The following is a 26,559-nucleotide window of genomic DNA, read 5'->3' as shown; positions in this document are numbered from 1 at the left end:
CTCCAAAATCACTGCAGATGGTGATTGCAGCCATGAAATTAAAAGACGCTTACTCCTTGGAAGGAAAATTATGACCAACCTAGATAGCATATTGAAAAGCAGAGACATTACTTTGCCAACAAAGGTTCGTCTAGTCAAGGCTATGGTTTTTCCTGTGCTCATGTACGGATGTGAAAGTTGGACTGTGAAGAAAGCTGAGCGCCAAAGAATTGACACTTTTGAACTGTGGTGTTGGAGAAGACACTTGAGAGTCCCTTGGCCTGGCGTACTGCGATTCATGGGGTCGCAAAGAGTCGGACACAACTGAGTGACTGAACTGAATTGAACTGAACTGAACATTACCATCAACTGCTGCTACTGCTGCTAAGTCGCTTCAGTCGTGTCCGACTCTTGTGCGACCCCATAGACAGCAGCCCACCAGGCTCCCCTGTCCCTGGGATTCTCCAGGCAAGAATACTGGAGTGGGTTGCCATTTCCTTCTCCAAAGCATGAAGGTGAAAAGTGAAAGTGAAGTAGCTCAGTCCTGTCCAACTCTGAGTGACCCCATTGACTGCAGCCTACCGGGCTCCTCCGTCCATGGGATTTTCCAGGCAAGAGTACTGGAGTGGGGTGCCATCGCCTTTTCTGATTACCATCAAAACATTTGCTATTCCTTCCTACCCATGCTCCATCCTGCGTGAGAGTTATGCTGTCACACCCACTGAGGGTTGAGCCCCATGGCTGTCTTGGCCCTTGGACTTGTAAATAACAATGACATGTGCCATTTCCAGGCAGAAATGGAATCCAAATGCCTGCTTCTACCATCTCTCTTTTCTTTTTGCATGAGATCAACCTGTCCCAGTTAGGGCTGCCACTTCTGCCTTGGTCACAGAGGGAAAAGGACATGGAGCCAATCTCAGCTCACCTGCGGAGAACCAAACAGGAGTCAGAAATAAACCTTCCTCTGTTGTTGGCTTCTAAAATGTTGGTTTTACTTGTTACTGCAGCATAATTTAGCCTGAACTGATACACCCTCTTTTCACCCCTTAAGTACCACCCTCTCTCGCCCTTTTAGGACACACACACTTTGTACAGAGAGCACCTTTGTAAAGTTGAGAAACAGCGCTCCCCATCATCAGTTGTATTATACTCCCTCTCCTGCATTGAAGAGGCCAACCTTCATCAGAGGTTAGTACTTTAAATAAGGCATTTAAATAAGGTACTTAGGGTTGACCAACTTGACCCTTTTTTTTTTTTTCCTTTAAACATTTGTAGAACGTGTCCCATGTCAAAGTCTGGACATCTAGAGGTTTAAAAAATCCAAGCCTTGGTCCTGGTCTTTAGAAATCTTAAAGAGTCTGATGCAATCAGATGCTGTGTATCTAATGCAGGAGACACAAGTTTGATCCCTGGGTCAGGAAGATTCTCTGGGGAAGGAAATGGCAACCCACTCAAGTATTCTTGGCTGGAAACCCCCCATGGACAGAAGAGCCTGGCAAGCTATAGTCCATGCAAAGAGTCGGACACGACTGAGCGACTGAACAACAGCAAATCCTAACAGCTCTAAAAGAAGGCAGTGTCGGGGGGTGAAGGAGAGTGCAACTTTGATGAAGGTGTCTGTAGGTGTTCATATGGGTGTCGCCGTTTTGTTGTATGCCATCCTTGAGATGTTCTTTACGTATTGTTGCTTTCTTAGTTAAGCTTATCTTCCTTTCTCCATGTCTTAGCGTGTATTTATTGTGCCACTTAATTGTACTATGTGCTAGGCTTCCTTATTCTCAGTATGTAGTTTTTAGTCAAACAGTGTATACTGACTCACTCACTGAGTGTATGCCCTTTCTTTCTGACATATGGTGTAAACTCTTCGGGCTTCCCTGGTGGCTCAGCTGGTAAAGAATCCGCCTGCAATGCGGGAGATCTGGGTTCCATCCCCGGGTTGGGAAGATCCCCTGGAGGAAGAAATGGCCACCCACTCCATTATTCTTGCCTGGAGAATTCCATGGACAGAGGAGCCTGACAGGCCCCAGTCCATGGGATTGCAAACTCTTTAACTTCTTCACCTCAATTTTTCCCCATAACTTAAGTTGCTTGCTGCTGCTAAGTCACTTCAGTCGTGTCTGACTCTGTGCAACCCCATAGACGGCAGCCCACCAGGCTCCCCCATCCCTGGGATTCTCCAGGCAAGAACACTGGAGTGGGTTGCTTAACACACTATTAAAACAAAATTATATTCTTAATAAATGATTGACTCTTTTCTTTGGTTTTTCCCACTCTCAAGTTTTTAGCTCTTCTTACCATGATATATGAAGTGAAGTTCATGGTTGTTAATCCATGTGCTCGTTTTTTTTTTTTTTTTTCCTTCTTCTTCTTCTTCTTCTTATGGTATCTGATGTGCTTAAGGCTCTGCATGGGAGAACCAGTTTGTCTTGGCTTAGTAACACTTTACCTCAATTTGGAATAATTTCCAGATGACTTGTCATATTTCAGATCACATGCCTAATAGTGTGACTAATGACTACTCCTGGGTTTGGATGATGGAGTAAATCCAGAAGCTTTCACAAGTCTGTCTGGCCAGCGGTTGCTAGGTTAAGACAGTGTACAATCTAGCCATACTTTTGCTTTATGACTGAATTCAACTGTTTTCTATCATATTACTTCTGGCCATCTCTCGAGTTTGATTTCAAAAGGCATAACAAGGTTAATTTATTATTAAAGTCCCCTCTTAGATCAAGGGCTTTTAAACTTTTTGTCCAAGATGCACAGAAGGAAGGGACTGTCCACCTCCATCAGATGAGAAGGAAGACTCAGGGACCTGCCATAATTTATCACTAATGGTCTGCTTTTAGGTTGGGTGATGGATTTATGATTGTCGATTTTATTATTATTTTTCCTGACCAATATGTTAAATATATTCTCTTATATGTAATAAATACTCCTTAACCAAACACATTTTTAAAAATGTGATATACAGCTGAAGTTGTAAAGTGCATCCATCACATTTATTTTGGCAGAACTGATTTACCTCAGTTATTTTTGCAATCTTAATCTTTTTTAAAACACCTGTCTAAGTGCCCTCTTATAGTGCCGTCTTTTTTCAACAGGGCAAAACAAATTTTCTATGAAGACAGTATCTATAGACACTTAATTTTCAGACGATCTTCATGTCAATACCAGCATTTGTATAACTTAAGGTTTCCCCAGAGAAATATTTTCTTTTGTTTTGCCACAGAGAAATACCTTTTCTTGGGAAGATATAGAAAGTTGATGTCTGGCTATTGACTATGACTGCCCACTAGTTCCTTCTCTTCTCTGCAGGGAAATTTAGATACTTACAGAGTTGGCAATGTTAGCTCAGCTCTCAGTCACCTGAACTAAAAGCCCACTCTTGTCTGGCTGCTATGGATATTGGACAGAATACTGCCAGCTCTGGGGTCGGACATTCATAGCTTTGAAGCAGGCTGTGACACGTCTTCATGATTGACCTTAGGCTTCAAAACCTTCTCGAACGCTCAGTTTGCTCATGTGTTCAGTACAGTTGTTAAAACCTGCCTTGCTGTACTGTGTACAGATTAAATGTCAAGTGATATGCGCACGATGGAAGCCACCATCATTATTAGATCCTCAGTAAATGAATTGCGCATGTTTTTCTTGCTGTAGGTGGAATTTCAAGTACATTTTCCTATAGGAACAATGTTATGAATGGGGTTTGAGTATCATATTAGAACTATTAACATTATACCTCAGATAAATCATGAGTTAAATAGGCCTTTAAAGACTGGCCAGAGAAGCCAGTCTCTCTACATCTGGTCTCTAGTGAAATGCATTTCAAGTGCCACAGAAGAGTTCATTAACTTTAAAGTTCATTAAACAACTTTCAGAATGTAATTTATTGCCAGGTTGAAGACTGTTTAGATAAGCTTTTGTGTTAGACTTGAAATGGAATTTCCTGATAGGTGCTGATGTTTGGGGGACAGACAAAGGAGCCCTGCTTTCTACTTCTGGGAAGTAAACACCTTCTGGAGAACTTAGTTGCTCTAGGTAGTTCTAGTATAAACTAGTCAGTCATGGGACCTCGGCCCCTGGGGTGGCTACATGGCCCACGCTGACCAGCGTGAGTTTTTCTTCAGAAATTTTAAGATTATAACTATGGAATAGTCCCGCTTAGTGCCAGAGCTGGGAGTTAAGTGGAAGAAGGCAGATTTTAGGAAGGGAGAACAAAGCCAACATGTAGAAGCAAAGATGTCCTCTTGTCCTGGTGGAGTTCACAGTGGCCCTAAAGCCCAGCCACCCCTGTGGCTTTCACGTTGCTAGCCCTGATGGCTCAGCAGGTAAAGAATCTACCTGCAATGCAGGAGACACAGGAGACGTGGGTTCGATCCCTGTATTGGGGAGATCCACTGGAGGAGGAAATGGGCAACCTGCTCCAGTATTCTTGCCTGAAAAATTCCATGGACAGAGGAGCCTGGTGGGCTACAGTCCGTGGGGTTGCAAAGAGTTGGACATGACTGAGCGACTAAGCACAGTCAGTTGATCTATCTTACTTTTGCCTCTGCTGCTTCAAGTGCCATGACACCTGCAAGTTAAAGAATACTAATCAATTTGGTTGTTTATATTTGGAATATTTAAGAAGTGTGTCTTTGTCATGAGCAGTTATAATAAATGTAATTGCATAGTAGGGCAGCTGATTTATCACAGCTCTTTTAAAACAACGATAGTGTTTATTCCCATTTATAAAAGTAGAACTGTATTAGCACTTATCAAAAGATATGAGTGACTCTGTATGGATGAGAATGACTCTTGAATAGAGGCTTGCTCTAATGCAAATGTCATATAATTTTTTATTTTAAACCATATAAGCAAATGGAAACTTATGATGGTTCTAACAGTTATATGTTGCCTCGGACAACTGCAATGTGCTAACTTTTATGCTTAGGAGCACTTTAAGGTAAACAGGTAAGATATTTCTATTTAAGGAGGAATTGGTCTTTGGTAAGATTGTCAAATATGTATGTATGTGTTCCTTATTTGAAAGGGAAGATAGAATGACTTAGTCTCTCTGTTCTTGTGAGTGGGTTAGTATTTGGGGAACTGAGATGGTATGTGCTGACACTCTTTTGTAAACTGTACTTCCTTTTAGGAAGTATCAGATTTGCTTTCTCAGTAGTGGCATTCTTTATTGTTGGAACATGTCGTAAAGAGCAAAGACTCACATCTGTCGCTTGGGTTCTGATTGCCAACTGGGTTGAACAGCTATAATATTTGTGTATTCTTGATGTATCAGCAGTTAAAAGGAAAGTTTTCCTTTCTCCTTTGTGGCTGTTATATAACTTAAACACCATTATATCAACAACGGCTATTTATTCAGAATCTGCTGGGTCCTGGGGAGACAAGGCCTCTGAAACACTGTCTCTGTCTCCAGTGGACTTTTGTCATCTGAGAGAGAAAAGCCAGAGATTTCAAACAGAAGGAAGACACTTAGGCTCTCTGTTAGTTTTGAGATGGAGGTATTAAAGAATAAATCTGTAGGCATTTGGAAGAGAGGAGAGTTCCCTGGGATTTGAACCAGTCAACAGGGTTCCAGAAGAGGAAGGGGTTTGAGAGGTTCTGAAAGGTGGTAACTTGTAAGGAGAGTGGGAGAGATAGAGGCCATGGTGTGGGCCCAGGTGTGGAAGTGGTAATGTGCCCGTTGCTTTAGAGGGACTAGAAGTAGGCTGGTGGGATTATTTGGCCATAGGTTTTTTAAGTGGAAGATGGGGGCTGAAGAGGTAAAAGCCAGCTTTTGAATAACTGAACATCATGGCCCCCAGTGCTGGGAAGGATTGAGGGTAGGAGGAGAAGGGGGAGGCAGAGGATGAGATGGTTAGATGGCATCACCGACTCAATGGACATGGGTTTGAGCAAACTCTGGGAGATAGTGAAGGACAGGGAAGCCTGGTGCGCTGCAGTCCATGGGGTCGCAGAGTCGGACACAACTTAGCAACTAAACAACAGCAGCGGCATGGCCATGGGATTGGAGCTAATTGTTTCTTTTTTTTTAACCATAGATTGCAAAGTACAAAGATTGTCATTTTTAACTTTGGACAACAAAGATATCCTAGAAAATAGTGACCCTTTTTCTATTGTGAGAACATTCTGATAATGGTAATTGTGTCCTTATTTCCAAAGCATAAGGATCATTGTAAACATCTTTCAGGTGCTTTGAACTATGATCACAGGTGCACTTATTTATGAACCTTCCTTCTTCTTGAATGGAGCACCCACTCTATACATTTTCAGCTTGACTGGATCCCAGATAATAGAAACAACCTAGAGTATCTCTGTCTTTTCCTGTGTGGGTTACCTTTCCCGTCCTCTTTTATCTACGTGTGGCTGCACACATGCATACAGTTGCATATTTTATTCTATTTTTTATTTTATTTTTTGGCCATGCTTCACGGAATTTGGGATCTTAATTCCCCCAAAAGGGACAGAACCCACGCTGTGCATTGGAAGTATGAAGTCTTAACCACTGGGCCACCAAGCAAGTCCCCAACTGCACATTTTAAACTGCAAGGTTATGAAGCTTATTGAGTTACTCATATTCACATAGGTTTTATATATATGTATATACACATATATATATAGTCTTTTCATATAATATAAAAGAGTTATAGTTCTTGATGTAACAGCCAACATATTATCAGCTTGGCCAGTATAATTGACAATAATGGTTTCATAAGCAGAAAATCAATGTGCCTAAAAATCAGTATTAATTTCAATGACTGTTTGAAGAAAGTTGCCTGCAATGCACATGTTTTCCTTTTGATTTCTATGACAAAACTCTACTTGTTTAACTGATAAGAGAGAGGAAGCGTTTATGATATGATGGCATGCTGGACTCTGACAGTTATCACGTGACAGTGATGTCCTGAAAGCAGAGAGGATTGGACCTGGCAGCAGGAGCAGCAGTTAGGAGACTGAACTTTAGTGACCCTGGCATGAGGGTCACTTGAACCAGAATGGAAAAACCAGTACAAATATGAAAGACATTAAGAAGCTGTCATCATGCCGGGTGATAGGGAATTGTCAATAGGGAGGGAGGGAGCACAGATGATTCTAGAATTTAATTTACAATGTCTAAGACCATAAAATTAGCATTATAAGGAATATGAGAGTCAAGAGAGATTTATCAGTTTCATCGTCTAGGATATAGGCCCAGTTTATGTGAATCCCTTGGACTGCAAGGAGATCAAACTAGGCAATCCTAAAGGAAATCAGTCCTGAATATTCACTGGAAGGACTGATGCTCAAGCTGAAGCTCCAATACTTTGGCTTCCTGATGCGAAGAACTGACTCCTTCAAAAAGACCCTGATGTTGGGAAAGATTCAAGGCAGGAGAATGGGACGACAGAGGATGAGATGGTTGGATGGCATCACTGACTGGATGGACATGATTTTGAGTAAGCTCCAGGAGTTGGCGATGGACAGGGAAGCCTGACTGCAGTTCATAGGCTCGCAAAGAGTCGGACATGACCGAGCAACTGACTGACTGACTGACTGACTGACTATGCCTGTTGCCAGGGTTAAATTTTAGGTCATAGGCTTATCTTGTGCCTGCCTTGTTTGGGGTCGTAACTTGCTCTTAAAAATGAAAGAATGCTTAGGAATCTGCAGAGAGATGAAGCAGTTTACGCAGGGCCACGTACCTGATCACTTACTGGCAGAGCTGGGATGAGGACAGGACCTTTGGACAATCCTGGTGAAGCGTTCTTTCTATTCTTCCATGATGGTTCACAGAAAAGAGTAGCATTTTATAAAAAGCCCTGGATCTCCCTTGAGATTTTATCTTTGCCTTAAAAGAGTATTTTAAAGAAATCCTGGCCTATGGAATGATCGATCGGTTTTAAACAAATACAAGGAAGTTAAATTTAGGAGATCTTCTCCAAAGCCAAGGTGGTTTAATTGGTAACTTAAAAAATAAAAAAAATTATTCCTCTGAAAAACTCTGCCCCCACTAGTAATCAACTGGTGCTCAGGACCTAGCAGTTCTGTGGGCTCCTGATTTGCCAATTCCAAACTACTTAAAGTTTCTCTTTTTAATCTTTCTATTCCAAAATAGTGTTTAGGGTACAGTGACCCAGATAGAATGAATATTTCCAAAATCATGCTTACTTTTTAAAAATTGGTTTAACTGTGGCATAAGTGGAATCATTCCAATTCTAAGCTTTTTTTTTTTTTCCTTTCTTGCTACTAATTAAATTTCTCTAGTAAAACAAGAACACCAAATTCAAGAATTCTAAACCAAAAGCTCCTTGAGTTTTTTTTTACCGCTTAAATAAGGAACACTCACACCATGCAAATACCAAAGAACTATTTGAGTTAGAAAATTTTTTGGATATTTTAACTTAACCAGAATTTAAACAGAAAAATTACGGACCAGTTTGTCCACAAGTTTGGAGATTTTGAGTCCCAACTCAGAGGGACAGACAACATTGTTTGACTGCCTAGTCTACATGCCACTGTGTCAAATAGTCGACCTGTATTATTATATATACTCTGTCCAGCAAAGTGCTGGATTTTATCTCCCTCATTGCAGATAATTAACCCCACAAGACCAAACAGTGTCAGAGGTTAGATCTCGATCTTGGAGGTTAGATCCCAATCTGTTCTGACGCCAGATTCCAAGCTCATTACATCCAGGATCGCTGCCTAACTCAATTAACTTTTACTAAGTAACAGAAATTAACATATGTCCACTGATCAAGTTAGTTATCATAACAGAATTTATCCTTGTTTTTCGTGACGTTGTGAAAGGCTTAAGTTTCCCCCTCCCCAAAAAAAGGTCTGTAAAAGGCTCCTAAACCTGACATAAATCAAGAAAGGCAAGTTCCGCCTTAACGGACTGTGAACACGCTTATTGGACGCTTATTGGTTAGGATCGCACGGGCTGACTCATTTCTTTTTTGCTGTGTTAGAGGGCCACACCCTGAATTCCAAAAAAAAAAAAAAAAAAACCTCTGCCGCCCGGCCACACCCGTGGGTTCCTTGCCGGAGCCTCTGGGGTTAGACCCGGCGTGTGTCTGCTCACAGCTGTCCCCCAGAGAGGATCCTCCCGCCGCACGTCTGTCCGCCCGCCCGCTAGGGCGCCGGCTGCGAAGCGCCGCGGTCCTCGCACGCCCGCCCCGCAGGCCGCGGGAGAAGGCGGCCCGGGCCGGCGGAGGCGCGGGGGCGCCCGGGAGCCGGGGCCGGGGGTCGGCGCGCCGCCGGCCGCATTCGCCTCTCCACCGGAGTCCGGGCGGGCAGCGCGCACCCTGAGCGCGCCGTACCCGCGCGCAGACTTGGCGCCCCAGGAAGTTTCTGGAGACTTGGCCTCCAGGGAGGGAGACCGTAAGTACTGCTCATTCTGAGATGCTTGGCTTCATTAATAGGCTCTCTGGGGGCCGCGTGGTAACACTCTCAGGCAGTGAGACCTGGTTAAAAGCTGGGAGAAACAGCCTTCCCTGCCTTGCAGAAAATACTTGGTGTCGCAGGCTTTGCTATTCTCTCCTAAGGGACTCTTAGTTTTTACTGGATGCGCTTTGATGATCAAACAGGCAATTGCTATTGATAACTGAGAATTCTAACGTGGTAGTTGATTTTAGAAAGCGGGGTCCCAGTAGAGGTAGGTAGGCTGCATCAACAGATGCTCCAAGTGTTGGGGTACGTTTGAGAGTCAAGGGGCCAGGGGGTGGTTTCACTTTGGGGTTATCAGGCTTTCCTAATGGAGGGTTTTGAGGGAGTGGGGTTGTATTAACAGCTTGGTTGCTCCGTTTTGGGGAGGTACTCACTTTCTCAAACTCCAGTCCTGGTACAGAAAGGTCCTTCAGCCAACTCCTTTGCCTGATTGGGAGCAGCTGGTGAGTGAGCTCAGCGCGCAGTGCCAGAAGAAAGCACGTGCTCCGGGTATTTTGGAATGAGCGTGTTTACTCCACAGCCGTGCTTTCTGTTTATTGTGGTAACTACTCCTGTGCAATTTGGGGAAAGAAAAACACTGAGAAGAAGGCATGGTACTTGCTTCCCCCCACTGCCCCACCTGCTTGTGTATGCTGTGTGTAGATGTTACTTAAGTTGTAACGGGAGCCAGAAGACCTAAGGTCTGTTGACTCTGTTGAATTGATCACTTTTCAATTTATGTAGAGAGTGAGCCTCTTTGAAAAGTCTGCTTTTATTTAAAACTGCTTTTTATGTAAGAAGTTATCAGCACGTGCATAGCCATTTGTATGGTGCAGGCAAATATTTTCTTCTAAGAGGGGTGAGGAGGTAGAGGAGAAGCAGATTACTTCTGTGATTATTGCTGTTTTATTGAGGACACAGTGTGACAGTTGTCACCACCAGAAACTGTACTGAAAAGTCAGGCTGAAGATACCACAAGAGCATAAAGGATGACAGGAAAATGTAAATGAATATGAAATTACACCTGCGAATTATAAAGGTATAGAGGAGAAGCAGATTACTTCTGTGATTATTGCTGTTTTATTGAGGACACAGTGTGACAGTTGTCACCACCAGAAACTGTACTGAAAAGTCAGGCTGAAGATACCACAAGAGCATAAAGAATGACAGGAAAATGTAAATGAATATGAAATTACACCTGCGAATTATAAAGGTATGAATAGTACCTTTACTCTTCATTTTTGAAGATACAAACTAATGCCACAGAGAGAATGAGTTAAGTGCTTAAGCAGCTGACTTTTTAAAACTCTATAAAGGAAATGCTTCTGGAAAGAAATCGCTTCCAAGTGGAATAAAGTAGTTTGCTAGAATTTTTAATCAGTTGCACTTTGAATTCCAAGTTCCACTTCTTTTGTGCTCATACGCTCATGGTTAAATTCAGTTTCTTCGAGTTTTAACTAATCAAAGGCTTCTGAGTGAAAGGTGACATCTTGGGATCCCATTTCTTTTGGAAAACAGACTGTGATGTTGACACAAATGACCATAAGTCCACTGGGGTAGTTGGAAAAGCACCCCTCCCCCAGGTGGTGAGAATGGGAAAATATTTAATTAACTCTAAGATGTCTAAAATCTAAAGGGATAATTAAATCTAAATTTTGCCTGGAGTTTCACCTGGTAGCTATAACAGACCGGAACATTTAAGTGAGATGCTTCACACCTGCGGCCTCATTTTCATTTTTCCCAGTAATGCTGAGAGGTAGAGGTATTATCATCTCTGCTTTCTAGATGAAGAGGGTTACCTCATCTCCAAATTTTGCAGCTGGTTAATTTAGTTTACAAAGTAACATTTAGAGTTTGTCATTTCTCCCCGTGTGGCCCCAATTGCTCCTAATATAGTGTTGATTTTTCTGTGTGAAGTAATCCAGAGGAGGTTCTGGGTTCAAAGCAGATTTTCGAAGGTGTTTTAAACTCCTCATTGCCCCAGTGCTAGAATATCAAGGTTCAAGGAATAATGCATTTACTTTGGAAGCTTGCCATTTACAAGTATTTACTTAGCAAGCCCTCTTCTTCACCAGCCCTACTGGTACCTGAGGCGGCCTCATGGTTGTTGGTTTGGGGGAACTTTCTCCTCCCTTTTTTCTTGAAGCCCTGCTAGGTGAGTGTGTGTAGATTCTTCTGTTTCTAACCAAGTATGGCTCGCCCATTCTCTGATTTTAATACCAAGCAACAGAGTTCATGGTCATCCAGTGGGTGAATGTCTAAGAGCACTCCTGCAGTATTTTATATGCTATGTGAAATGTTTTAAAATTTCTACTAGCATTTAGGTTAGTGCTGAACCTATTTGTTAGGAATGATAGGGTTGTGGAAAGCATGCTCTGTGAGTGCTAAAGATTTTTGTTGTTGTTGTTGAAGGTGGAGTAGGTCAGCTCGTCTCACCAGGGGTGGCCAGTTCTGAGAGTCCATCTGCTGGATCATCTGTTGGTGGTGGTTCAGTCGCTAAGTCGTGTCTGACTTTCAACCTCACAGAGCCTCTCTGCCAGGCTCCTCTGTCCATAGGATTCCCCAGGCAAGCATACTGGAATGGGTTGCCATTTCCTTCTTCAAGTGATATTCCCAACCCAGAGATTGAACCCATGTCTCCTGCATTTAAGACAGATTCTTTACCGATTGAGCCACCATGGGATCATCTCTTGGGATGCCACATGATACAGAACAATGCCACTTTCTTAGAAGACAAAGAACTACATTGTCTGTTCCAGGATGGAATATGGCTCACATGCCACCTCATTGTTCTTGGCATCTATTTGACACTGAATACCCACCCACCTTCCCAGGCAAAACAAGGATGCCTTGGCTTCCTCCTTAAACCTCTCTGAACTCCCAGCTGGTTTAAGTGAATGGAATTCTTGAGGGTGTTGAAAGGACATGCCCATGTGCTGATAAAACCGTTTGGGGGTGACCTTGAGAAAATTGTGGAGAGGAGGAAGTATGCCAGTCCACTTTGATTTTCACAACTGGGGAGATGGTAAATTATGGAAACTTCAGCTGCAGAGTGTATGTTGCTGTTTAGCAGAAGAGTAAATCACATTTTTGAAAAGATGGATTGGGATCACTTTTTTAAAAAGTGGTGGTGATCAGTATGTAGCATCACTCATCTCCAACAGACCTCCTTTCCTTTTCAATTTCTTGGATCTTGTGCGTGCTCTGCGTTCAGTCGCGTCCAGCTTTTTGTGACCCCGTGGACAGTAGCCCACAAGGCTTCTCTGTCCATGGATTCTCCAGGCAAGAATACTGGAGTGGGTTGCCATTCCCTTCTCCAGGGGATATTCTTACCTGGGGATGGACTCTGCGTCTCTTGTGTCTCCTTCATTGGCAGGCAGATTCTTTAGCACCTGTGCCACCTGTTACTTAAAAAGTATACAAGGACGTGGACGTGCCACGCTATGGATACGACATGTCTGCTCTGGCAAAACATTTAACAACATGCTGTGTTGTTACATCTTTACTCAAGATGGACAAATACGGGGTGGACAGCAGTGTCAGTAAGTGGGTTTGTGTCTTACCATACCCAAGGAGGGATTATCAGTAGAGTCACCTCAGACTTGAATAAGGTGCCCACAGTATGCCTTGCTGAGGGCATTTACTACAACTGGACAACAAAACTCACTAGTAGAGACAGAGAATTTAGAACCCAGGAGGTGATAACCCCACAGTTCTTTGAAGTCCTGTAGTAGATACTGGTTCAGAACAGGGATTTTGGAGCCTGATTTTGGACAAGTTATTTGAGTGCTCTTTGCCTCAGTCTCTTCATTCATAAAATGCAGGTGATACGACTTCCCTCACACGGCTGTTGAAGATGGTAAGGATCAAATTGGATTATTCAACCCAACTGCTTAAAAACAGAGCCTGACCAGAAATCGTGTGTGCCGTGTTTTAGTCTTCTTTGTTGCTACTGCTTTTTCTCCTATGGCAGTGTTGTGCCGATTTCTGGGTTTATGTTTAAGTATGTGTCCAGAATGGAGTAATCAGGTTTTTGGAGAGGGTCTAGAAACTCTATAAAGAGTGGTTAAAGATGCTAAGGATGCATGCCATAGTGTAACAGCTTAGAGACAGTAATCATATACTGAGAGGTGATCACTTCTGAATTCTGAGATACTTCATCCAGGCTAAGTGCTTTCTCTTAAGGAATTGTAGCTTGGTATAAAAGAGGTCTCCGTTAAACTAGGATTTAGTGGGATTCTTTTCTGGTTTTCAGTGCAGTCTTTAACCAGGCCATTAACTTAACACGGTGGCTCTCCATGGTGTGTGAGTTACCCCTCAGGAGACATTTGGTCGCAGTTTTGATGGACACAGCTAGGGTGGGAAGAGTACTGCTGGTATTTAGCAGGTAGAGACCAGGGATGCTGCGGACATCCTGCAACGCACAGGACGGTCCCAAACTGACAGTTATCCTTTTCAAATGTTGAAAGTGCCAACATTTGAGAGACCCTGGCTTACCTCTTCAATATATGTGTTTCTCTTTGTGAAATCTGAGTACTGATCTTGGCTTTAGCAACATCACAAAGTAGCTTGAAGAGTATGTTTATGAAAGGGCCTTTGAGAGTTAACGTATTCTGAAATCTGCAGATGTGTACAGCATATACGTTTTATCAGCAGTGACACAGTAAAGTATCACTTGCTCCATTCCAGGGAGAGAGAGATTATGGTGGTTTGAGAATCTGATAAGTCTGTGCTTGAGTCTCAGCCCTTCCAGTTTAACTAGCTATGTGATTTAGGGCAGGTTTCTTTAGCATATCCCTAAAATCAGTTGAAAGTTAATGTCTTTGACTTACAAGTTTCACTGTGTGTGTGTGTGAGAGAGAGAAGGTTTGGACTGAAAGATCCCCAAGTGTATATAACCCACCTGCTGTCTACGTTGTAAAAGCAGAATGCTTTGTAGGAATGTTCAGCTTTCAAGGAGGTAGCAATGAAAGGTTCCCTGAGTTAGAAAGGGGCTCTTACTCAGGTTGGAGAGTGGAAGTTAGTGGGTTTTTTTTAAAGAGAGGGTGCTTCCTAACTTTTTTCTCACAATCCTCACTGCATTGGAACTGAATTGTTTAAAACTCACATAAACACGTGAGCTGAGCCCTTAGATGGAGGAGGTGTTAGTCCCCGACAGCTGGCCTCTCTGTGGGTATCAGGAAACGTTCCTCCTGGAGCGGTGGGGAGAACTCATGGCTGGCTTACACCACGAGAGCGATGGCAGCCCCGAGGTGAAGTGCAGCAGCCACTTGAGGACCAGCTTACACTTAGGAGAAATTTATAACACAGACTAAACCCTGTTAGTGCTCGGAGGCTTTCATTAAGCTAACCTTCAAGCTTGCTTAACTCTGCTGATGGTACAGAAATAGGAGGTAGTGTTCCAGACCCTCGTGGTCTCCAGCTGCCCTTGAGTTGCTTGGTAAGCAGTTTTGGTGAAAGCTCAATGATTCTAATGGAGAATCTTGAACTGGTTACACAAAATTGCATACCTCTGTGGGGTCAGAAGGCAAGAGTTTGATATTCAAGCCAAATGGAAAGTCGGGTTAATAATAAACTAAGTGAGGTTAACTGAGGCATCACAATTTTAGATAGTACCAGTGACCACAGTTCTTGAGATAGCTTAGATGATTGCTTCACTTTGTAGGTACGTCTTTATATATATCATTTTGGTTTCTCCTATGTGGGTGGGACCAGAAAATTCCATAAGCTGCTGAAAGTGTTGTTGAAAGTGTTGGAAGGCTGATTATGGGTTTGCCAAGGCCCCTGGGCATCAGCTTAGTGAAACTGTGCAGTAGTGGGTACCAAAATCCAACTTTGAACCTTGTGCTGAGTCAACAGATCTAAAGATAGATTTCTTTGAGTCTTGAAACTAGAATCTCACCAAAAGACCCCAACAAATGTTAGACATAAAAGGAACAAAGAGATTTAAAATGTCAAAGTAGAGTGCAACAGCATAGCTCACCCTCCACGTCTAGGGCCTGTTAGTTTGCACTTTTGTCATTTAATGATTTTTAAAAAGTGTACGTCTTTCAGTGTAAGTTGTGAGTGCGGTTGTTTTTTTTAAAGCAGTCCATCCCCCTTCCCTGAACTTCCTAAAACCTTCATCTCCCTGTGTGCATACCATAAATGAGGGCCAGCAAGGAGATCGCTTCTGCTTTCTGACCTGAATTAAAAGATGAGACCCCAAAAGAAACTGTAAAATACTCTATAATGAATGGATCACAGAAAAGATAGGTGAAGTAAGTAAAGAGATTAAATGACTTCTAGGGGAAAATTATAACTTAGTCAAAGGTACTGACATCTTAGTCTGAAAAAGGATCCCTTTGAAGGGGAGTTCAGTGGAGTGAAACTTGGAGAGGTCATGTTGGCCTTTCTATCGGAGAAGGTCCCCTGCCCCTCATATAGCATCACTGGATCTGCCTATGGATCTTACCCCAATGGTGGGGCCACCTGTGGGTTGACATCAATTGGTTAGGTTCCAAACCTGACTTAGACTGTAATCTTGCTGTCATCACTGAACATCCCTGAGCCTACCTGAACACTCATGTGCAGTGTCAGGCCACACAGGAAGCCACAGAAGCCCTTCTGTGCCCACGGTGCATTCTTGTGATTATACTTTCGGTTCCTCGTGAATTATGCTTTTCGGGAGACATAGGATCAGCACATATCAGCATCCAACATCTAGTCTACATTGATGGTATTAAATTGACGTTTTTACTTGAATGTCACCCTGAGTGTGGTTAGGCTAAGCCATCTCCTGATGACCACATTTATGAATTGCAACGTTCAGGGGTCAGCCTTGAACTGTGGCAAGTCCACACCAAGATGACGGTACTCTGTGGAGACTAGCTGGCTTCTCCAGTGTTTGTCTTTACCCTGAGTACCCTTTTCTGTATGATCAGCAACGTAAGAAGGTGATGCCCATCCTAATGGTAGTATCTTTTTTGCTTCTTTGAAAATGTTGAGAAGAAATATGAGTATAACAGTGCTTTATCATGCTGGAAATGCGGTGGTCTCTTGTTAGTAAGTCACATAAACATGAATAAAGCTAACTAGAGTACATTGTTATCGTTACAACTACAGTGTAAACTAATTCCTACTTTGCTAGTTAGCTTATCCTATAATTCTCATTTAGATGGCACAGATTACTAAACAATTACAAAAGTCCCCAGTCAAAGAAGTTCATAGCCAGCATTTCACAGTAGCATTTTGCAGTGTGATTTAGTATGGCTAAGATTCTTGTAGATTTATAAAGCATACTTCTATTTGGTTCTCAGGATAACATGGCTGGTTCTTTGGGGGCATTTGGGTTCCAAAAGCTGTGGTACTTGTAAAGTCTATTCACATAAAACTATCCTTTTAATATTATTATATTATACCACAGATATACTGAAGCAATTCCCTGAAGTTAAGTACTGTTGATAGGAAGTGATTGTGTGCTGTTGAGGCATGGTTGGATAACACCAGTCTACCAGCCTGGGAGAGTCACCTTCTTAAATCTTTAACATTTACTTCCAGGAGCAGAATTCTCAGGAGAAGCAGGAGCCTGATGTCATTTACGCTGATGATGTCCATGTAAAGGTCAGAGATGTGAAAGGGAATGTTTCTAACCCAGAAGTTAGTCATGGCTGGTCTATATCAAAGGGAATGTCCTTCACAATTGCAGCAGCGCCAGGATAGACGAAGGTATGTCATGTGGCAACGGCACAGTCCCAGGAAGGCTCTAGAGGAATCGTCTTGGAAAGAGAGTAAGGATCGGGCTGGGACAGTAGGAAATTAGCATGGGGTGGAGTAAGCATGGCGTAGTTCCCATTGGGTTGAAAAGTAGGGAACAAGAAAATAGGAAAAGAGCAACAATTCCAGAGCTCCTTCTCTTACTGGAGTGAAGCCTATACTTCTCAACAACCCACATTTCCTCCAGACCTTCATTCTCAAGCTGTCATTGTGTTTAAAAGAGGTTTATTCTCTAAAAAATTTGTTCACCAAGGTCTCAGAGTAAATTGTGTGCTCCTGTGGCTGGGGATAAGGTAGGCCAGAGGTGGTTAGATTTTTACCCTGTGAATAGAATGAACAAAAGGGCTGATAGTTCTACAGTTACTGTGCTTCTCTCTGTGCCACCTATTCCCCACCAAAGTCCGCAAAAGCACCCACAACAGGAGTCCTTCCCCACGATAGAGATGACCGTGTGCTAGACCTCTGCTGGCCAACGCTGTAGCCCCTGGCCACTTGTGGATATTTAAATACAATTAAATGCAACATTCTGTTCTTAGTCATGCTAACCACATCCAAGTACTCAGGAGCTACATGCCTGGTGGCTGCCATCGTGGGGTGGAGCTGATATAGAACATTTTCATCAATTCACCCCAGGAAGATGATTCAGCCATAAGAAAGGATTGGATCCATTTTCTTATGGACTGGCTCCGTCTCCAGGGAATTCCTATATAAACCAAAACATTTCTAGGATCTAGCAGTTGAGTCTTTTAGGCCAAATGAAGATATATTATTGAACATCATAGTTTTCCTCCAGTTTCAATTTTGAATTCCAGCAGAGCATGACTGCTTTTGAGTCAAGGTGAATTATCAGCACATTATAATGTAACTGGTTCGTTAGGGACTAAGTAGGAAAACAGAAGCCATTTTGTTTACAGTTGAGGGTATTTAGTGAAGTTCCTCCGTAGGTAATGGTACAGCAGAAGCCCAAGGAAGAAACCTAGAGATTAGCCCCAGCCAGAAGTCACTACTGTCCTCAGGCTGGAGGGACTAGTGGTGGAGGCTGTTACTGAAGCTCAGGGGCAGATAAGAGCCAAAGCCCCAGAGGAGAACCCAAGATACCAGCAGATAGTAGCAGATAGAAAGGTGAGAGGTTTTCCACTTTGCTGTCCGCTCTGCTCTCCAGTCTTCCGCCACTGCCTCCTGTTGGTTGAATCCAGCAGGCTGATTCCCTGTGACTCTGCAGAGCAGAGTTGGGGACCAGAGGGATGGATCTGTTAGCCCAGGGCCGACACAACTGGTATCTGTTGATAGAGACGGCTGTTATATATAAGGTGGCCTCTAAGGTGGCCCCCGGCAGGCACGCACAATCGTGCGGTTTTCTGTATAGCACTTACCAGATTGCTTTCTGTGTCTCTCTCTTGAGAGGAACCGGAAGTCCTTGGCAGCAGGGACTGTGTTACAAGCATCTAGGTATTTCGGGTCCCTGGCATATAGTGGGTACATGTTTAGGTTTTTAACAGATTGGTTTGCAACTTACTAAAGTACATTCTCTGGAAGATGTGTTTCTCAGAAAACTTTTCTTTCTTTCTTTTTTTTTTTTAAAGAATATGTTTGCATTTGCCGGGATTGCAAAGAGTCGGATATGACTGAGTGACTTCATTTTCACTTTTCACTTTCTCCTAGAGGGTAGGAAGGATGAGGAACCTAGGACTATCTTAACACGAGTAAGAACAAGAGCAGGAGAGGGGAGGGCCTGGAGATAGGGAACCAGGGTAGGAACATTCTGGGGAGTTCATTAGGGTCTCATAAATGTCTGGATGAGCCTACTTATCACAAGGGCTAGCTTCTCAGAATCCCTGCAGTTTGTCATTTTGGCCCCAACTAGGGAAAAGCAGAGGCCTCTGAAAAGAACATGCCCTGGCAACTAAAAATACTAGACACTGATTATACAGAAATGTAATTCCTGGTATTATAGAAGAGAAACCAATTCTTGGTATGCTGTCAGCTTTGACTTTTTCTCCCAATATTTTAAAATTTATTCTAATCTCAGATTTTCTACACTGAGCCCACTACTGTCCTGACTCATGTGATGATTTATGATAATAGTAAATTTGCACCTAGCGGAAAGAAAGTATTCGATAAATATATGTTCACCAAGTGAATGGGCGTATGGTTAGGAGTCATAATTAGAGCATTTGGCTGTTTTTCATAACATGAAGTCCCTGTGGAGAGTGCTGATCTAAACCGTGTGTTTCATTATCTACACTGTGTTGCATAGCAGTATTCACCATGGTTGGGCCTTGTCTCTTTCCTTCACAGCTGTTGTGTAAGCCCGGCACTTTGGGGTTCCTTGAGCCACTGAGGCAGACCAAAATTCAGAGGCAGGTAGAGTGGTCTCCTATAGGACGATGGTGGTGTCACGGGGGCGATTAAATAACATTATACAATTTTGTTTTTAAGCCGAGAAGCTCTGATGGCAGGGAGGATCTTACATCTCCCTGGATTGTAATCACCCACATGACCCCCTCTGAAGGCCACGGTGTAGGCAGCGACAGTGGTTCCAAGCAGGAGGGGATGTGTTCCATTTAGGAGAAATCTGTGGAGTAGAATCGGTGGGATTTGGTGACCACGTTTATGTGAGGAAGGGATGGAGTGGGGCAGGGTGATGGCATTCTTGACCTACGAGAGAGTACCTTTCCCTACTGTTCTTTTTCTTCCTTCCCTCATACTCCAAAAAAAATCCTTTTTTTCACGACATGGAATTTAAGCTTACAATTAATTACACGGGTCTAATCTAACCAGGAGATCCTCTAGGGAGAACCACACTTTTTTCCCCCAAAGTACTTTTCATCTAAGTGGGGAAACAGTTGTAATACAATCAACAAATCATAGAACTTCTTACCTTCTGCCCTTCTATGACTGTTACTTAGAGTTTTGTTGAGAGAATAACTTGAAAAGTGAGGAATAGAAATGTTGGATTTTTCTTGTCTCCCTTTTTAGCTGTTTTTGTTTTCTGAACAGATCTCCTGATCTTTGGAGCCTGGAGTACTCAGCAGAGTAGGGCTCAGGTTGTCTGTGTGTCAGAGTGCCAGGTGTGGATAACTGAAGGCATGTCAGGTACTGTGGGCTGGGTGCTGGATTTGTGTTTTGCCTATGCTAGCTTAACTTAATCCTCACAGCGCTATATTATAGATAGCAAAATTTTATATATATATATATATATATATATATATATATATATTAGAAGTGAGCAACTGAGGATGAGAGAATATTGGTAAGTTTAAGGCCATGCAAACAGGGACAGAATTGCAGAATGTTAAGGCCTGATTGAATGAAAGAAGAAAGTTCTGAGAAAAGGGTGGGCTTTTCCCCCTCCTTATGCCAGTTATCAGTTTACGGCTTGCCAGTCACAAGCTCACACTTTACTGCCTGATCTGCAAAAATGGGTCTGGACCCCTGACACATTATTTCACTAGCTCACTTGCATGATGTTGTTAACCACTGTTGGTAGAAGACGCCAGAAGGACACTGCTGGGAGGAAGGCCCTGTGCCTCCTGGGTCTGTTGTGCTCCTTGGCAGCCCCATGCTGCATGGGCAGTAATTAACATCCTCAGGCTTTGAACACTATATAGTGTGATTACCTATGTTATCCATATAGAGACTTATCACTAAGGGTGCTGAAGATTGTTTCTTTCCTTTTCTTTTTTATTGTTTGCCTCTTAAACCTTGGATAAATACATGGATAATCAAGAGTTGGTGCCATTTATGAAATGTCATCCAACCAGATGACATCCCATGCTTTTTGTTTAATGCATGTGAAGATGTTTGTTCTAACTAGAATTATAATTGTTGTTTAGTCGCTAAATCACGTTTGCAGCCCCATGGACTGCAGCATGCCAGGCTCCTCTGTCCTCTACTGTCTCCCGGAGTTTGCTTAGTTTCATGTCCACTGAGTCAGTGATGTTATCTAACCATCTCATCCTCTGAATTATAATAACATGTGAAATAATTCAATTTGAGATTTATCTCTGAGGCTTTATAAATATTTGCCAAAGGATGTCGCAGTATAATAAAGGGTAATGTTTTTGTCTGTACTGGGTGTTTTATTTGGTTTGCTAGTGCATTTTTTTTTTTTTTTTTGGAGAAGGAAATGGCAACCCACTCCAGTGTTCTTACCTGGAGAATCCCAGGGACGGGGGAGCCTGGTGGGCTGCCGTCTGTAGGGTCGCACAGTCGGACACGACTGAAGGACTTAGCAGCAGCAGCAGCAGTGCATTTTTTTTACTGCTTTCTTGTGAATTTGGAAGAACAGACCTTCCAGAAAAGCTTTTTAAAGATTTTCCCCCCAGGTTGCTTTCTGCGTTCCATGGTTTTGAACTACTACATTTCATGGCAGTCTCTTGCTCCCTAACCCCATGCAATGCATAATTTATCATTTTGTTCGAAACATTTGAAAGGGACAAATACTCAGCCTTTACCTTGAACGCAAGTTGATACTTGATCTCTCTGTGCTGCTTTCATTTTCTCTACGTAACTTTTTATTTTGGTGTGTTTTTCTCCCTCAGAATTCTCCTAAAGAAATGTTTAGCTCATTAAATATATTTTCGGAGGTTCAGACTTTAAATTTTGTAAAAATTAGATTTTTTTGAAAAACAATGTATAGAGAGATAACTGCCCATAATCTTACATTTAGGTAACCCATGTTGATGTTGAAGATAAATAAAACCCAGTGCAGGTACGTGGCTAGCATACAAATGGCACCAAAAGGCACAAAAAGAGAAGGAAAAGCCTCTCCTCAAATGTAGCTGTTACGTTTCTTGTGATTTCTTCCAGGGGAAAAATGGTTTTGGCATATATCTGTATCTGTCTCTGCTTTTCACATTTTTTTCATAAAAGGATTCAATGACACATTTTCTGTACTATTTTTGGTATTTTTCCTGTGTGTGTGTGTGTGTGTGTTGTTTTTTATTTTTTTTTTAGAGCTCTTTCCCATCAACATACAGATATCTTCCTTATTCACTTTAATATGATATGGTTAAGATTTCATTATTTCTCCACATTATGGGTGTGTAGTAATTGATTTTACTATGTCTTAATTCTAGCTAGTTTAGTAACTGCCGGGTATTTGTGGGGAGGAGTTGTGGTTACCTAGTGGAGTTACTGTGGTTTGCCTTTTTGTAAATAAACGTCCTGCTGATATGTCGGTAGGTCACGTTCCTGATAGTGAGATTGCTAAGTCAGAGAATAAGTGCACTTTTAACTTTGTTGTTATTCAGTCACCTGGTTGTGTGCAACTCTTCGGGATCCCATGGACTGCAGCACGCCGGGCTTCCCTGTCCTCCACTATTTCCTAGAGTTTGCTCAGATGCACGTCCATTGAGTTGGTGATGCTGTCTACCCATCTCATCCCCTGTCGCCCCTGTCTCCTCCTGCCCTCAGTCTTTCCCAGAATCAGGGTCTTTTCCAGTGAGTTAGCTCTTCATATCAGGTGGCCTGAGTATTGAATCTTCAGCTTCAGCATCATCTTTCCAGTGAATATTCAGAGTTGATTTCCTTTAGGATTGACTGGTTTGATCTCCTTGTTGTAAGGGCTTTCCTGGTAGCTCAGCTGGTAAAGAATCTGCCTGCAGTGCAGGAGACCCCAGTTTGATTCCTGGGTTGGGGAGATCTGCTGGAGAAGTGATAGGTTACCCACTCCAGTATTCTTGGCCTTTCCTGGTGGCTCAGCTGGTAAAGAATCTGCCTGCAATGTGGAAGACCTTGGTTCGAGTCCTGGGCTGGGAAGATCCCCTGGAGAAGGGAACAGCTACCCTCTCCAGTATTCTGGCCTGGAGAATTCCATGGACTGTATAGTCCATGGGGTCGCAAAGAGTCAGACACAACTGAGTGACTTTCACTTTCACTGTCCAAGGTACCCTGAAGAGTCTTCTCCAGCACCAGAGTTCAAAAGGATCAGTTCTTTAGCACTCAGCCTTTATAGTTTAACTCTCACATCCCTACATAACTATGGAAAAAATCATAGCTTTGACTACATGGACCTTTGTTGGCAGTGATGTCTGTGCTTTTTAATACACTGTCTAGGTTTGTCATAGCTTTCCTTCCAAGGAGCAATTGCCTCTTAATTTCATGGGTGCAGTCGCAGTGGCACCCTACTCCAGTACTCTTGCCTGGAAAATCCCATGGATGGAGGAGCCTGGTAGACTGCAGTCCATGGGGTCGCTAAGAGTCGGACACGACTGAGCGACTTCACTTTGACTTTTCACTTTCATGCATTGGAGAAGGAAATGGCAACCCACTCCAGTGTTCTTGCCAGGAGAATCCCAGGGATGGGGGAGCCTGGTGGGCTGCTATCTATGGGGTCACACAGAGTCAGACACGACTGACGTGACTTAGCAGCAGCAGCAGCAGTCACTGTCCACAGTGATTTTGGAGCCCAAGAAAGTAAAATCTGTCATGGTTTCCATTTATTCCCCTTTTATTTGCCATGAAGTGATGGGACAAGATGCCATGATCTTAGTTTTTTGAATGTTGAGTTTTAAGCCGGCTCTTTGACTCTTTTCTTTCACCTTCGTCAACAGGGTTTTTAGTTCCTCTTCTCTTTCTGCCATTAGAGTGGTATCATCTATGTATCTGAGGTTGATATTTCTTCTGGCAGTCTTGATTCCAGCTTGTAATCCATACAGCCTAGCATTTTGCTTGATGTACTCTGAATATATTCAAAGTTAAATAAGCAGGGTGACAATATACAGCCTTGATGTACTCCTTTCCCAATTTTGAACAAGTCCCTTGTTCCATGTTCAGTTCTAATTGTTGGTTCTTGACCTGCATGCAGGTTTCTCATAAGACAGGTGAAGTGGCCTGGTGTTTAACTTTGATAAACATTACCAAATTGTACTCCAGAAAGGCTACAGAGATTTGTTATCTTTTACCAAGGCTGTATCCTTCTCAATCTTCCGCTCCCAGCCCCTGTAAATCACCAGACTTTTAACAGTTTTGCCAGTCTGGTAAGTTAAAAATGTTATCTGTGTATTCGCTTACTTATCTTTAATTACAGGTTTAATATCTTCCCATAGGTTTGTTGAGCATTTGAATTTCTTTCTGTAAATTGTCCGTTCTTGTGCTTTATGTTGTACTATCTTCTTCCTCTTCCCCCTCCTCTTTTTCCTCTTCTTCCCTATAGGGTTCTTTATCTTTGTCAAATTGATTTATATGAGCTCATTTTAAATTAGGGAAATTAGTCCTTTTATATAGGTTTGCAAATATTTTTTCTCCTGTTATATCCTGTCTTTCAGTGTTCATTAAAAACATTGTTGCTGTAAGGAATATCAAACATTTTTTTTTTTTTTTTAAGAAATGAAAGAAGGGTGGAAATTTAGAAAAGTTGGCCATACTTTGTGCTGTGTTTAAGTCCTAGTAGTCGTGGTTTGGGAGAGTGTGTCTTCTTAGCCCTGGAAGCCCCATGCCATCTGACACACCAAGACCACTCAGAAGGAGTAATGGGTACTGGTGTCCTTCCAACCTCCAAATTTGCCTAGGTCCTCAGTAATTTATTGGGTTTCTTAAGAGCAGGTGAGCTAATGAACAGCCATAACTATAAATGCCAAATTTGGCCACTTGATGAGATCATTCCTGGTGGCCAGACACCATGGGTAATTCTCACTTCTGTATCTCAGCACCCAGCACAGTTCCTGAAATGAAACACTGTGTGTTGAATTTATGGATGGAGACCAGGAGTAGCAAGAAATTCTAGTAAGAGGTGAGCAGGAATAATGAGCTTGAGTGAAGGGTTGACTTTAGAATGCTCTAGTCAGCTTGATGTGTGCATGCCTGACCTATGTATATCCCTAGTGGCCAAAGCACTTCATTTCCTACCATCGTGACCCCTCTTCATTTAGCTTCTAGACAGCAGGGGTGGTTCTAAGGTAATGATATATTATTTATCTCATGATAAATTTTATAGAATATTGAATGTGAAAATAGTGAACTGGCTCCAAGTTCACTGGAACCAACCTCTTCTTTCTCTGTGTTCACATGGTTCCCTGTCCATTGGCCAGTCAGAATCATATCTATTCTCTTGGGAATGGAGTGTCACCAAAACAATCTTTTTTAATCTACTTTTAAAATCATGAAGAGATCAAGAATGGATAGCTCTCCAAATTTCTTCAAAGAGCAGACTTCTCATTTGAACATTTAAAAAGATTCTGGTTAACAAGAATTGAGTCTATAAAGGCTTGTTTTATATATATAATATAAATTATGACTCAGCCTGTATCTAAGGAAAATATTTTTTTCACTAGTTCTTTATTTAATTAAATATCTCCAGAGAAGCTTTTAAGGATTTCTTAAAAGTTTATATATATATATATAAATATAATATACACTTCATACTTTCACACATACAGAAAACCTTTTAACGGTATCCTGTAAGGGGCAGTATTATGGTACAGTATTTTCTTGGTTTGACCTACAATGCTACTCCTTGAAAAGTATCAATAAATCTTAATTTCCAGTAGGATCCTGGCCTCTTCTTCAAACCATTTGACCTAAGATGAGATGTCTAATGGCTTTGTTTACTCTTCATAGTTCCATGAAGGCAGTTGATTCTGTTAAGCAGAATTTACTGAAATAAGAGCCTTACAACAGAAGACGGATTTATTTTTGAGAAAGCTAATGCTACGCTTTGACTTCTGCAACTGTTCAGTGATATTCAGTGCAAAAATAATTGGACATCAGAACATTTAGAGAACTAGCCATTGTTGTTTTGGATGATGATGGTGCTCATTAAGCCCTCCTTTTAGTGCAGACTGCTGAAATAAGTGATGATGTCATTAATTGGTCTTAACCAGATACATTTTTTTGTAGTTTGATAATGGCACTTTTCTTTTCTAAACAGGATATCGAAATGAAAGATAAATGGAGATGTTTAAAAATTCCTGGTTGTGACAAAGGGAAGCTCTCAAATGATTTCTTGGGCACAATGGTTTTGTACCATTGTAATCCACTTTGTATCTCCAGCTTTAGCTTATTAATCAAGTTGACTAAATAAGGCTGACAGAAATTCTTTTGTAAATTTGTCTTTGATATTTTATACAGGAGGATAAATGAATAAGGCAAATGGACTCTACTTTGAAAAATGAGTTTGTAAAATCAGGGATGTCTGTGGTTTTGTTCCACTCAGTGAGGGTGGGTTGGCAGGTGAGAGAACTTGGTGCCTTGTCAAAAGGCATCAAGTGGGCCTTAGATAAATTAAACAAATGAAAAATAAAATATTAATATCAGCAGTTACCATTGTAAAAAAAAGATGCTTTGAGAAAATGCAGAACTTTTGTGGGATATTTTTCATTAACTGGTGTAAAGTTTTGGTGGTTATACACCTTTTGGAGGAATGCTTTGCAGTTGAAATAAAAAATATGACCCACTTGAGAATGAAGCTAG

General features: G+C 42.1%; 1 protein-coding gene across 35 annotated transcripts in view; it reads left to right on the top strand.

Moving 5' to 3' along the window:
• SGMS1 (sphingomyelin synthase 1) overlaps positions 1–26,559 on the top strand; it is a 323,882-nt gene that overhangs the window by 207,974 nt on the left and 89,349 nt on the right. For 16 of the 35 annotated variants that reach the window (XM_059881886.1, XM_059881891.1, XM_059881890.1 and 13 more), the window contains 2 exons: positions 1,055–1,167; positions 16,930–17,097. The exons of 8 other annotated variants lie outside the window; for them this stretch is intronic. The gene's annotated coding sequence lies outside the window, so the exon portion shown is untranslated. Of the gene's footprint in view, positions 1–1,054; positions 1,168–8,994; positions 9,346–16,929; positions 17,098–20,145; positions 20,242–21,817 lie in introns of those variants that run through there. 11 more of the 35 variants (XM_024985678.2, XM_005225398.5, XM_024985691.2 and 8 more) reach the window with 9 other exon arrangements.

This window comes from Bos taurus, chromosome 26, assembly GCF_002263795.3.
Source record: "Bos taurus isolate L1 Dominette 01449 registration number 42190680 breed Hereford chromosome 26, ARS-UCD2.0, whole genome shotgun sequence".
Taxonomy (NCBI): domain Eukaryota; kingdom Metazoa; phylum Chordata; class Mammalia; order Artiodactyla; family Bovidae; genus Bos; species Bos taurus.
This window is presented reverse-complemented; position numbering and strand designations above follow the sequence as displayed.